This window comes from Cervus canadensis, chromosome 1 (assembly GCF_019320065.1).
Source record: "Cervus canadensis isolate Bull #8, Minnesota chromosome 1, ASM1932006v1, whole genome shotgun sequence".
Classification (NCBI taxonomy): domain Eukaryota; kingdom Metazoa; phylum Chordata; class Mammalia; order Artiodactyla; family Cervidae; genus Cervus; species Cervus canadensis.
In genome coordinates, this window is record NC_057386.1 from 77,056,766 (window position 1) to 77,069,169 (window position 12,404).

The 12,404-nt window shown below is 34.2% G+C and overlaps 1 protein-coding gene and 1 non-coding gene across 7 annotated transcripts in view; one reads left to right on the forward strand and one right to left on the reverse strand.

The window, feature by feature from the left end:
• Window positions 1-12,404, forward strand: part of ELF2 (E74 like ETS transcription factor 2) — a 70,028-nt gene that overhangs the window by 36,330 nt on the left and 21,294 nt on the right. The gene's annotated exons all lie outside the window — the stretch shown is intronic.
• On the reverse strand, window positions 5,285-5,391 carry LOC122425080. The gene has a single exon (XR_006264685.1). It is a non-coding gene; the product is annotated as a U6 spliceosomal RNA (small nuclear RNA).

The following is a 12,404-nucleotide window of genomic DNA, read 5'->3' on the forward strand; positions in this document are numbered from 1 at the left end:
GCCTTCAAGACACAGAATAGTTTGTCTCTTCTCATCCGTCTAGAAACAATAACAACAATAATAGCAACAAAAAACAAAACTATAACATTAATATATCTTTACTATATTGCCAGGAATAGTTTTTAGGGCTTTATATAATAATAGATTTAATACTTTTAGCAACCCTAGGCTGAATAACCTTTCTAAAGCTAGACAGCTATTTAAGTGGTGGAACAAGAAAAGTCAGAGGATAAGTCAGATGGTAAGTTAGCTAGGGCTTCAGAGCCCAAGCTCATAAGCATTGTACTCTGATGAATTACCCAGTACCCTTACCCCAGACATACACACACACGGTTGTCTTTTTACTTTTCCTTTAAATCAAACTTTATCTTCCTAGGGTGCTCACATATGCTGTTCTCTTTCTGGAACATATTCCTTTCCATTTTTTAGCTTTTAATTCCTGGTCATCTTTCAGATGTCAGTTTGAAAGTCACTTTCTCAGAGAGAGGACCTTTAGCTGATACTCTGCAGTCTCAGTTGTGACAGCTCTGTTATTTTGTCGGAGACTCCCATTCCTTTTTCCTCTTTTGATTAGCACCTACAAAACTTATGATACAGTAAACTCCGATGATAAAGTAATAAGTAATTTTAAAAAATTCAAATCACAAATGTGATTTGAAATATGACATTATTGTGAGATTAATAAAATGGCCCAGGTCAGTCTGTGTGGATGAGGAAATGTGTGTGTGGAGTTCAGAGTAAGGTGTCCACGTCCAAGGTCAGACTTAGGGGGTTTGGTGCCACCTGCTGGTATTCGTTTTCTCCAGTGACTGCTGTCGGAGAACAGAGTGCAAGATGGGAGCCAACTCCCAGTTACAATTTATCTGAATTCATGAAGTTTTACTTTATTATGTTTATATTTATTGTTTAATCTTTTCACTCCATGCTTCATAAAGCCAGAGGCCATATCTGTTGTGTTTACTGGTATTGCTCAAAGCCAGGCGCCAAGTGGGTTTTGAATAACATATTTGTTGATTGAGTGAATGAATCAGAAAACGTCATGAACCAGAACAGAATTTCAGAAATTTTGTATTTTATTTAGAAGCTGATAAATAATGTAGTTTAAACTGATAAGTAATGTAGTTTAATTAGGCTTTGTAGATGTATATGGTTGAGAGAAATAAGCCTAGAAAGGTAGAGTGGAACCAGATTTTGGTGGCCTTTGAATAAAATAGGAGCTGTGTGAAACATGATCTGAAGAAGATGAGAAGTGAAAAGAACATTTATTTTAAGTAACTAGAGCATACTAAAATAATAGAAATAGAAAGTATGGCTTCCAAAGTACTAAGTTGGGGGGTAGGTTAGGGAATAAATTAAACTTTTAACCAATCTAACAAAAAAGCAACAAAAGAGGGGGAGGAAAAAACTATGGAAATACAAATCATAAATGCAGACAGTAGAAATAGTCCAAAACATCAATTATATTAAAATTGCCAATTGTGATCTTAACATGAGTCTGCTCTTTTGAACAGATACACAAAACAAAATTAAATAAAAACAATGGAAAAACATGTTTATCAGAGAAATACTAACCAAATAAAGCTAATGTACTAAAATAGAATTCAGGGTACAACTTAATTGGGCCAAAGGCTCTTCAGACTGCTAAGAGGAACAGTCCAGAATATATAATCATCGTAAACTTATATGCATCTAACAACATAGCCTTGTAATATCATTTTAAGTAAAAACATTTGGGAATTCCCTGGTGGTCCAGTGGTTAGGACTCCTTTCTTCCACTGCAGGAAGATCTACTAAGATACCACAAGCTGTGCAAGCTACCACCAAAAAATAAAGTAAAAACTTTAAGAATTGCAAGGCTAAGTCGATGTGTCTACAAAACTGGGACTTTAAAAACACCTCTGCCAAAATTGAAAAATTAAGCAGACACAAAATTTAAAATGACATCAAAGAACTGAACCACAGGATTAACAAATTTGATAAATGAGATATATAGAACATTGTACTTAACTAAATAAAATACAGCCTTGTATATTTTTTTCCAGTTATATTCAGGTCAGTTTTTAACCATCATAGCAGAATCTCAACAATGTCTGGAAACATCAGTATCATTCAAAATACACTATTTCGAACTTCCCTGGTAGTTTAGTGGTAAAGAATCCGCCTGCCAGTGCAGGGCACATGGGTTCATTCCCTGGTCCAGGAAGATCCCGCAAGCAGCAGAGCAGCTAAGCCTGTGCACCACAACTACTGAGCAACTTAACAACAGCGACAAATAGATTTTAGCATTGCTTAGGTTCATCGGGGTTGCTGTGTGTACCACAGCAACGAGACAAAAAAGATCCCATTCACATAGTTTTCAAAATTTAATTAGGTACAGGTATATGTAACACCTGTATGAAAATAAGAACTTTACTTTATGGAGGGACATAACTAAATGAAGAGATACATGACTTCCTTAAAAAACAATAGAAAAACAGACCAAACTGATTTTATTGGTTCCTTTAATCTTTAACCCATAAACACATGGAAAACTGGACATGGTAAAGCTGTTAATTTTCCCCTATTAATCGGTAAACTCAATACATTCCAGTCAAAATTCTCAGAGGACTTGTTTTTGGTGGAACTGACAGACTGTTAGATAGAGATCCAAAAGTAGTCTATACTGCAAAAGAACAAAATGTGTGGTACATAACCTCCTATTCATAAAATTATATAAAATTTTTGAATGTGTTATTGGCCCACAGATGAGTAGTTGGGTAGAATAGAAGACTATAGAGAGCCCAGAAACACAGTAAGCATACATTTATGCCTGGTACATAATAGACTGGGTTTACAGAAAGGAAGAATTATTCAATAAATTATATTAGGACAGCTAGCTTTTTATAGAGAGAAAAGTAAAATATTAATAGATCCGTGTTTCATACTTTTATTTATTTTTTCAATTGATTTGTTTATTCCTCTTTATCCTTTTTATTTTTGTAAAAATCTAGTTTTCCTCCCTCATAACCATCAAATTTAATTTGATTAATGGGTATTTTTTAGTGTATTAACTGTATATATGGACAGGAGTTTGAGGAAACTCAGGGAGATAGTGATGGACAGAGAACCCTGGCGTGCTGTGGTCCATGGGGTCACAAAGAGTCGGACACGACTTAGTGACTGAACAGCAACTGTATATATATCCTGTTGTATAAATTTAAAGTTTATAGAAATGGTATCATGTATATTAGTCTGTTTTTTAGTAAGTACTATTCTTAGTATCCATTCATGTTGCTTTGTATGTCCGATCTGTTGTTTCTAACTGCTGCACAGTTCTCCCTGATGGACATCGGCCACATTTTATTTTCCTGTTTGTGGTGGTCTGTGGATCAGCTGGGAGCTTAATGGCCTAGGATGGTCTCAGCTGGGACAACTCAGCCCTCTCCTCTCTAATCTCCAATCATCTTTTTTATTTTTAAGATGTTGATCAAGAGGCATTTCTTGGGTGTTTTTTTTTTTGGTAATGGATTTTCTCTTAAAATTTTTTTTAATTAGAAGAATTTTTAAATGAGGTGTAGTTAACTTATAATATACATTGTATGTCTCAGGTGTACAATAGTGATTCATAATTATTGAAGGTTATGTTATATTTAGGTATTGTAAAATATTGGCTATGTTTCCTGTGCTTTATAACAGCTTATTTATTTTATACATAGTAATTTGTACCTCTTAGTCCCTTACTCCTATTTTGCCCCTCCCCCTCTCCATTCTCCACTGGTATGTTCTCTGTATCTTTGAGTCTGTCTTTTTGTTATAATAGCTAGTTTAATTATTTTCGATTTCTTATACAAGTGATATACAATATTTGTCTTTCTCTGACTTATTTCACCAAGCATAATAATATTCCGAGTCCATCCATGCTGTTGCAAACGGCAAAATTTCATTCCTTTTCTGTGGCATTCCTGTTTGTGTGTGTGTGTGTCTCTGTGTGTGTGTGTGTATGTCTGTGTGTGTGTGTGTCTGTGTGTGTGTCTGTGTCTGTGTGTCTATGTGTGTGTGTCTGTGTCTGTGTCTGTGTGTCTGTGTCTGTGTGTGTCTGTCTGTATGTCTGTGTCTGTGTGTGTCTGTGTGTGTGTGTCTGTGTGTTTCTGTGTGTGTGTCTGTGTGTGTGTGTCTGTGTCTGTGTGTGTGTCTGTGTGTGTCTGTGTGTGTGTATGTCTCTGTGTGTGTCTCTGTGTGTGTGTGTGTGTATGTGTGTGTGTCTGTGTGTGTGTGTCTGTGTCTGTGTGTGTGTCTGTTTGTCTCCATAGACACACTGCGTCTCCTTCATCCTTTCTTGGGTTGGTTCACACTTTGACTGCTTTGTGTCTTCACTGTTGTAACTACTGCTGCTGTGAACATTGGGGAGCATACATCTTTTTGAATTAATGTTTTTGTTTTCTTTGAATATATACCCAGGAGTGAAATTGCTGGATCATATGGTAGTTCTACTTTTAGTTTTTTGAGGAACCTCCATAGTGTTTTCTGCAGTGGCTGTACCAATTTACATTCTCATTCGCATTCCTGTTTTCTTCCTAAATCTTGAGAGTGTATCTGAAGTTTCAACCTGAAGTTTAGTGTTTGTTGTAGGTTTTAGTATATAATATATACCAGGTTAAGGAATTTCCATGTAGGACATTGGTTTTGCTTTTGTGTTAGTTTTTTACAGAATCCTATCAGATGCTTATTTATCATTCTTTGATAAGTTATGATTTTTCTTCATTAATGTGATCAGTTAATAGAATTCTTAGGTGTTGAACTCTCCTTGCATTTGAGGATACATCATTTTGCTCTTGTTTTACTGTTAGTTAAGGGCCTTTCATAAGTAGTATGCAACTATAATTTCTTGTATTATCTTTATCTAATTTTGGAATCAAGATCACACTGGGCTCATAAAATAATCTAGGTGGCTTTCACTTTTTTATTTTTCTGTAACACTTTCTATAAGATAAGAATTAGTTTAAAATTTTGCTAGAATTTTCTAAAAAGGACATTTAAGCCTGTAATTTTTTGTTTGTTTGTTTTTGTAACGGAAGTTTAAGACTATATTTTAATTTCTTTGCTGCTTTACTATTCTATTCGATTTTTTTCCTTATACAACTTACATAGTTTCTTTATACAGCTCATCCAGATTTCAACTTTGTTAGTGTGTAATTGTTCATAATCCTGATTTATTATTTCTGTATGTATTATATCTGTGGTTATTTCTCCCCTTTTGTTCTTGTATCATATTTGTACCTTCTTGGTAGCTCTTTTTTTTTTTTTTTTAAATATGGAACGCTTCACGAATTTGCGTGTCATCCTTGCACAGGGGCCATACTAATCTTCTCTGTATCGTTCCAATTTTAGTATATGTGCTGCTGAAGCGAGCACTCATGGTAACGTAACTCTTGCAGAGAGGTCTATCTGTTATAGTAACCTTTCCAAAATCAATTTTTGATTTTGTGAATCTTTTGTATTTTAAAAAATTATTGCTTTCTATTTCATTTTTCCTGCTTTTTATTTTCTTTCTTCTTTTTTTCCCATCTTTATCACCGAATGTTTAGCTTATTTATTTTTAAACCTTTTCATTTCCTGGTATCTAAGTACTGTTTTAGCTGTGTTGCACATAGTTTCACATGTTGTATTTTTATTGTAATTAATTTCTAAATATTTATTAACTACTTTATGATTTCCCTTTTATTCTATGGGCTATTTAAAATACACTGTAAGTGATAGCACACATTAGTTTGACTGTATCAAAACTTAAAATTTTTGTAGGACAGAGGATACCATAGACCAACCAAAGTCCAAGTCAAACAGCAGGCTGGCAGAAGATATTTGGAACATCTGTCTGAATTATTATTATCTAGTGTACACTAGATAATTAGTGTTATTACACTAGATGTTAACATTCTACACATAAGTAAGACAAAGTGTCATAGAAAGATGACAAAGGATATGAATAGAAAATTCACAGGAGAAATGTTAATGGCCAGTAAGTATGTGAAAAAAATGTTTATTCTCAGTACTTATTAGGTATATGCAAATTAATGGAGCAGTGAAAATTTTCCTGCCATCCAGGAGATGGCAAACATTTTAAAAGTCTGATTATATTTTGTAATAAATTAAAAATGCACTTATTCTTTGACCTAAAAATTCTCTCTGCAGGTATGTACTATGGAGAGACTGTAGCATGCATTCTTAAGAAAACATAGATAAGATTCTTTTTTTGCAGCATTGTTTATAAAATGGAAAAATGGAAACAACTTTATTTGCCTATCAGTAGATAATTTTTTAACAAAATGGGGTATATTTATGCTCTGAGATAATTTGAAGTATGTAAAAGGCATAGCTATGTCTACTTATAATAACATGGATAGAATGTGAATCTTGAATGAAAAAAGCAAATTTTAGAATGGCATATATAGTATAATGTCATTTATGTACACAAAGCATGTAAAATAATACTGTATGTCATTCTGGGATATATGCACACACATGTGAACATGTAAAAGTATACAAAATAGGCTGGAAGAATATACACAGAAACTCATGATAGTGGTTTCTTTGGAGAGATAGAATGGTGAATGAAGACTGGGGATAGTTCTCAAAGGTGTTATCATCTTCATTTGTAATGTACTGTTTCTTAGGGAGAAACAACACTTTCAAGTATAAATAACAAAATGATAACAATCGTTTGTTCTGGATGGTGGGGCCATGAACTGTCTGTTTTTTATATATATATGGTTTTTTTTTTTTGTAATTTCACATACATTTTAAAATTTCCTCAAAAATTATATGACTTTCTCTTAAAAATTTTTTTTTACCGGAGGATAATTGCTTTACAATATTGTGTCAGCTTCTGCCACACACCAGCTTGAATCAGCCACGGGTATACACATATCCCCTCCATCCTGAACGCCCCCTCATCTCCATCCCCATCCCACCCCTCTAGGTTGTCACAGAGCGCTGGCTTGAGCTCCCTGTGTCACCCAGCAGATTCCCACTTGCTATCTGTTTTACATATGGTAATGTATGTGTTTCCTTGCTATTTTCTCAATTCATTCCACCCTCACATTCCCTCACTGTGTCCACAAGTCTGTTCTCTATGTCTGTGTCTTCCATACGGATGTGTTAATACATGGTATTTGTCTCTCTGACTTACTTCACTCTATTAGACTCTAGGTCCATCCACCTCATTAGGACTGACTCAAATGTGTTCTTTTTTAATAGCTATATAATATTCCATTGTATATATACACTGCAATTTCTGAATCCATTCATCTGTCGATGGACCTCTAGGTTGCTTAAGAGATGACTTTCTAAACTAGGAACACAGACAGATGACTGAAGGTTTCTAGCCTGGGATGATGTAATGTTATTGATAGAGGAAACAAAGGAGATTTGTAGGTAAAAGACCTTTAGATACCAGTGGGTTATCCAAACAAAGACATTTACCATACAACTGGAAATTAGAACTTAGACCTAAAAGAAAAAGAAAAAATTAAGTCAAGCCTAGAGATGCTAATTTTTGAGTTAGTTCAGAAATAATATTGAAAGTCATGGTGGTGCATGGATATTAACTGTCATTCTTCAGAGAGTGGAGAAGGAAGAGAGAAGCTGGCTAAGGCTTATGCTTTGGAAGAACAGTCACATTTGAGGGTTGTGCAGATGTAGGCTAAGTCAACTGAAGAAAACAGGAAAAAAACACAGTCAGTCTATTATTGTGAAAGTCATATGAAGGGAAGAAGGTTAACAATGGATAGTCAAAAATGTCATTTGTTTGAAGAGGTAGAGTCAGGTGAAAACTATGAAGAGGTCCTTGGGCTTGGCAGTTAAAAACTTGAAGGGACTTTTGAAGAACTTTTCAGTGGGTAGGTGCAGAAAGATATATTGTAGCAGGAGAAGAAATTAGTTAATTTGAATATTCCTTTTACAAAACAGAATTTGACTTATGTTGCAGTATGTTTTAGTTAAGAACTCCACTGTAAATATTTTTGTAAATATGCCAAATGAGAATCATGCATAGCCCTTGTACTTTCACAGGAATGAAAACTATTTCCAGAGTATTCAAAATACATTCCCTAATGATAATAGAGAACCCACATCCTTGAAATCAGTTGTTATAAATGTTATTTAAAATAGATCATTAACCATTTTAACTTACTTGTATGGTGTCATACACATAAGGGTACTTAATAAATGCTTTTGGAAGACAATTATTTGTCCAACATCCATTGGAAAAGACCAGCTACAAGAATCAGTTGATGTGTTGTTCTAGGAGTGGCTGCTAAGGATTAGAAAGTTTTTTGCTTAGTATAAACCATAAAGTGAAGAATCAGCAGGCTCAAAGAGAGTTTGGCCCAGGGATAGCTTAAGTAAAATGCAGAAAACATGAATAAAACTAAGCTAGATTATCAGTTTCAAAAATGGTATGTGCTGGATCCTTACTCATCATAGGTTTTTATGGTCCATAAATGCATATGCTGAGAAAAATTTATGATAAAATAACTTTTGGGAATCATAGACCTCTGACTATAATAGTTTCTGACTAGTCATAGTTTTCTTTTCTTCAGAAAAAAAATGCTATTTTTTGCTAACAGAATATTTTGCTAACAATTTTTCCTTTATGAACCCCCTATTAAAAATTCATACCTTATGAAGGCTTTTATACATGTAAATATAGGATATACTATCTTAATTACTATCTTACTTTCTTACTAACTTTACTATCATTACTGTCTTAATTTCATGTATAGGCAATTTTGTATATCACACTTGTCTAAGAATTTCACCCTTGGCAGAGGTTCTGTGTGAATTGAGAAGGCTTAATTTTTTTCTTTTGTTACCTAATTCAGTGCTACCAGATGTAGTAATAGGTGACTACAACAGAAAGTGTTGTACAAAGTGCCTACAATACTTACTTGCTCAAAGTAAGTGCTGGTCAATTATTTGTTGAATAAATGAATGGACATGTGAATATAATGTGGGTTCAAACATCTTCATTTTAATAATATTTTATAAAACCTAACTATAATATTAAATAAAATGTATCAGTATTATAAATAACTAAAAACAGAGAAGTAACCACAGTAGTTTAAAAACATATGAGATAGTCTATCTTTTCTCTTTGTAAATCTACAGACTTGCATACCTATATGTATTTGTCTACCAGTATTGATGAACTGAGCTTTACTTAATGATCCTAAATCTCTTGATTCCAGTTTGTTGTCCTAATAGATATATTTTATCTATAAATTTATAAAATGGTAAAATGGGTTTAACTTTTCATCCATTTTGTAGCTTCTTAGTTTTATAGAAGATTGTTTAGTAGAATTTTTAACCTCAAAATCATAAGCTACCATGTGACTTTGGTTAAATTATTTAACTTCTTGGGGCTTCAGTTTCCTAATGTGTAAAACAGGGCATTGGATAAAGCTGGCGATTCTCAAATAACCCTACCATTGGTAGTTACAGAGTTACTATCACTAAAATAGGAAGTTTTTATCCTTCTCCAAAATTATAGGGTGTTAAATGTATATGACATTAAATGGATAAAATGTCTCCATTTAATTCCTACCTGTAACTTTTTTAAAGCCTGTTGCCCTTGTATCTGATAGAGCACACAGTTACATATTTGGTTTTAAAGTGTAATATATTTGATTCATGGAAGTCAGGAAAAGAGATCATGATGTTCAGTTCAGGTCCTTAATTTTTTCAAAATCTCTAGGTGATGTGGTCTCTAGGCACCTTTTCAACCATAACATTTTATGATTCTCTTTTCTAGATAAAGAAAAAATACAGGAAGTAACCAGAATAAGCTAAAAACATTAAAACCTGTATGGTGTAAGAAACAATTGTATGTTTACATACCTCTAAAGAATTTTTACCATCTTGGTTATTCCAGGACCATAAAATCATTGAAATACCCAAGGGTATCTAATTATTTTCGGTTATATTAGACCTGGATTCCTAGGTAGCTCAGTGGTTTAAAAAAAATCTGCTTGCCAATGCTGGAGCTTCAGGAGATGTGGGTTTGATCCCTCCGTGAGGAAGACCCCCCTGGAGGAGGACATGGCAACCTACTCCAGTATTCTTGCTGGGAAAATTCTATGGGCAGATTAGCCTGGTGGGCTACAGTCCATGGCATCACAAATAGTCGGACACAACTGAGTACACATGCATTCATTCATTCGTTCATTCATTCATATTAGACTTTAATGGTAATGATTATGTTTTGATGACTTACTTATTTTTAAAATGGAGAGGCTGGAGGATGAAAGAATTGATGCTCAGACTATAAAGACAGACATGGAAAGAACTGCTCAGGACTCTGTAGTTGAAAGTTACAGGTCATTTTTCAAACTTTTCCCTTCTTTAAGGTGTAAAATGTGACAAGTTGGGAGTTTAAACTGCTCCTTTTCTGTGTTAATTATCTTTTGCTGATTAACAAATCATCCAAATTTAGCAGCTTAAAATAATAAACATTATATTATCTAGTTTTTGAGATTAAGGATTGGGGATTGACTTACCTGTATGGTTCCTAACTCAGGATCTTTCATGAGGATGGAATCACCTGAGGGCTTGATTAAGGCTGGAGGGTTTGTGTCCTAGAGAGTTCAGTCACAGGAGCGTTGGCAGGATGCCAGTGTTCCTTGTCTAATGGGACTCTCCACAGAAATGCTTCCTCAGATTGACCCAAAAGCAAGAGATCAAGCACTTTCTGAAGTCACATACCATCACTTCAACTCTGTTCCGTTTGTTAGAAGTGAGCCGTTAAGTTCAGCCTACACTCAAAGGGAGAGAAGATTATATTTCACCTCTTGAAGGAAGGAATGTTAAGGAATTTTCAGAAAAATAGGTACTAAATGCATCATAATGGATAAACAAGCCTTATTACTTTGGAGCTTGGGGAAGTGTTTGAGAGTAAGGGCTATGGAGTTAAGAGTTCTTGGGTTCCAATCCTGGCTCTGCTTCTCTTGAACACCATGACCTTGTTCAACATTCCTCATCTATAAAATGAGCACAGTGGTAATATCTGTTACAGAAATGTAAAGCAGAATAAGTGAAAAAACTGAAGGTAAAGCACTTACTCTGGTGGCTTTGATTTCAGTAAAAGTTATTACTTACCTTTTTCCCTATTAGATCATAGCAATACTTTGATATAGAGGATGTCTTTCTGCAATGTTATGAGCAGGATATGAATTTGCTCTAAAGTTTCTACCATGCTAACCTAACTATTCTTACTCAATTTTAAAAATTCTGCTTATGAATACCTGCTTAATCTTGAAGACTTCAGAAATGCAGATGTATGTATGTGAATGTGTATATATATACATATATATGCATTATATACACATTTTCACAGTCTACATGGCTTGAGTGATATTGTATGGAAGAAATGGATTATATCTTAGTCCTGCCACATTTATATTTTAACATTTTACCATGTTGTTAAAAATTCTTTGAACATGTTTTTTAATAAAATGATCCATTGAATTTCTTGATTATTTCCTCAAGCTAGGCCCTGGAAATGAAATTCCTAGATCAGTATATATTTACCTCTTTAAGACTGTTGATATCTGACATTCATTGCTTTCTTGAAAGTTTGTACCAGTTTATGTTTCCAGCAGCTATAATTTCTAAAATTGTAAAGTGGATTTTAACTTTTCATCTATTTTGTAACTTGGTCTCACCTTGCTTGTTATTCCTATTATGTTGGTGACTTTTGAAAGCCTAGTTATAGGACCAAAACAGAATTGCATTAAACTCTAGGGAATTATGTTTCTATAAGAGCTTTACATATATAGGAATATTTTCTAGCCTTTCTACATAATTTTTATTAATATTTCATAAATATTATATATGTGTATATATTAACTGTGAAGCATTATGCAGGAATAGACACAGCTTCTGTTTCCTTGAAAGTTAAAATATACGGCAGATATGGGTCTATATAATTAAGATTCTGTTGTTGTTTAGTAGCTGAGTCATGTCTGACTCTTTTATGACCTCATGGACTGTAGCCCACCAGCCGCCTCTATCCATGGGATTTCCCAGGCAAGAACACTGGAATGGGTTGCCATTTCCTTCTCCCAGGGATCTTCCCTACCTAGGGATTGAACCCACATCTCCTGCATTGGCAGGCAGATAATTACTGAGCCACTAGGGAATCCCCTTAATTAAGATATACTCAGAGTAAAATACACAGACACACACTGTTATCTTCCTTAAAAGATATACCTCAAGAAGCAAATAGTAAGATGAAAGTTATGTATGAGGCTTCAAAGTGACTCCCACAGTGAGAAGAGATTTTGTTTCCTTTTGAGCCAAGTCTAACTGTTGCTTCCAGAAAAAGTAAACCTTTGGCTTACTTTACTCTCTTCCTTTCAAAACATATTAAT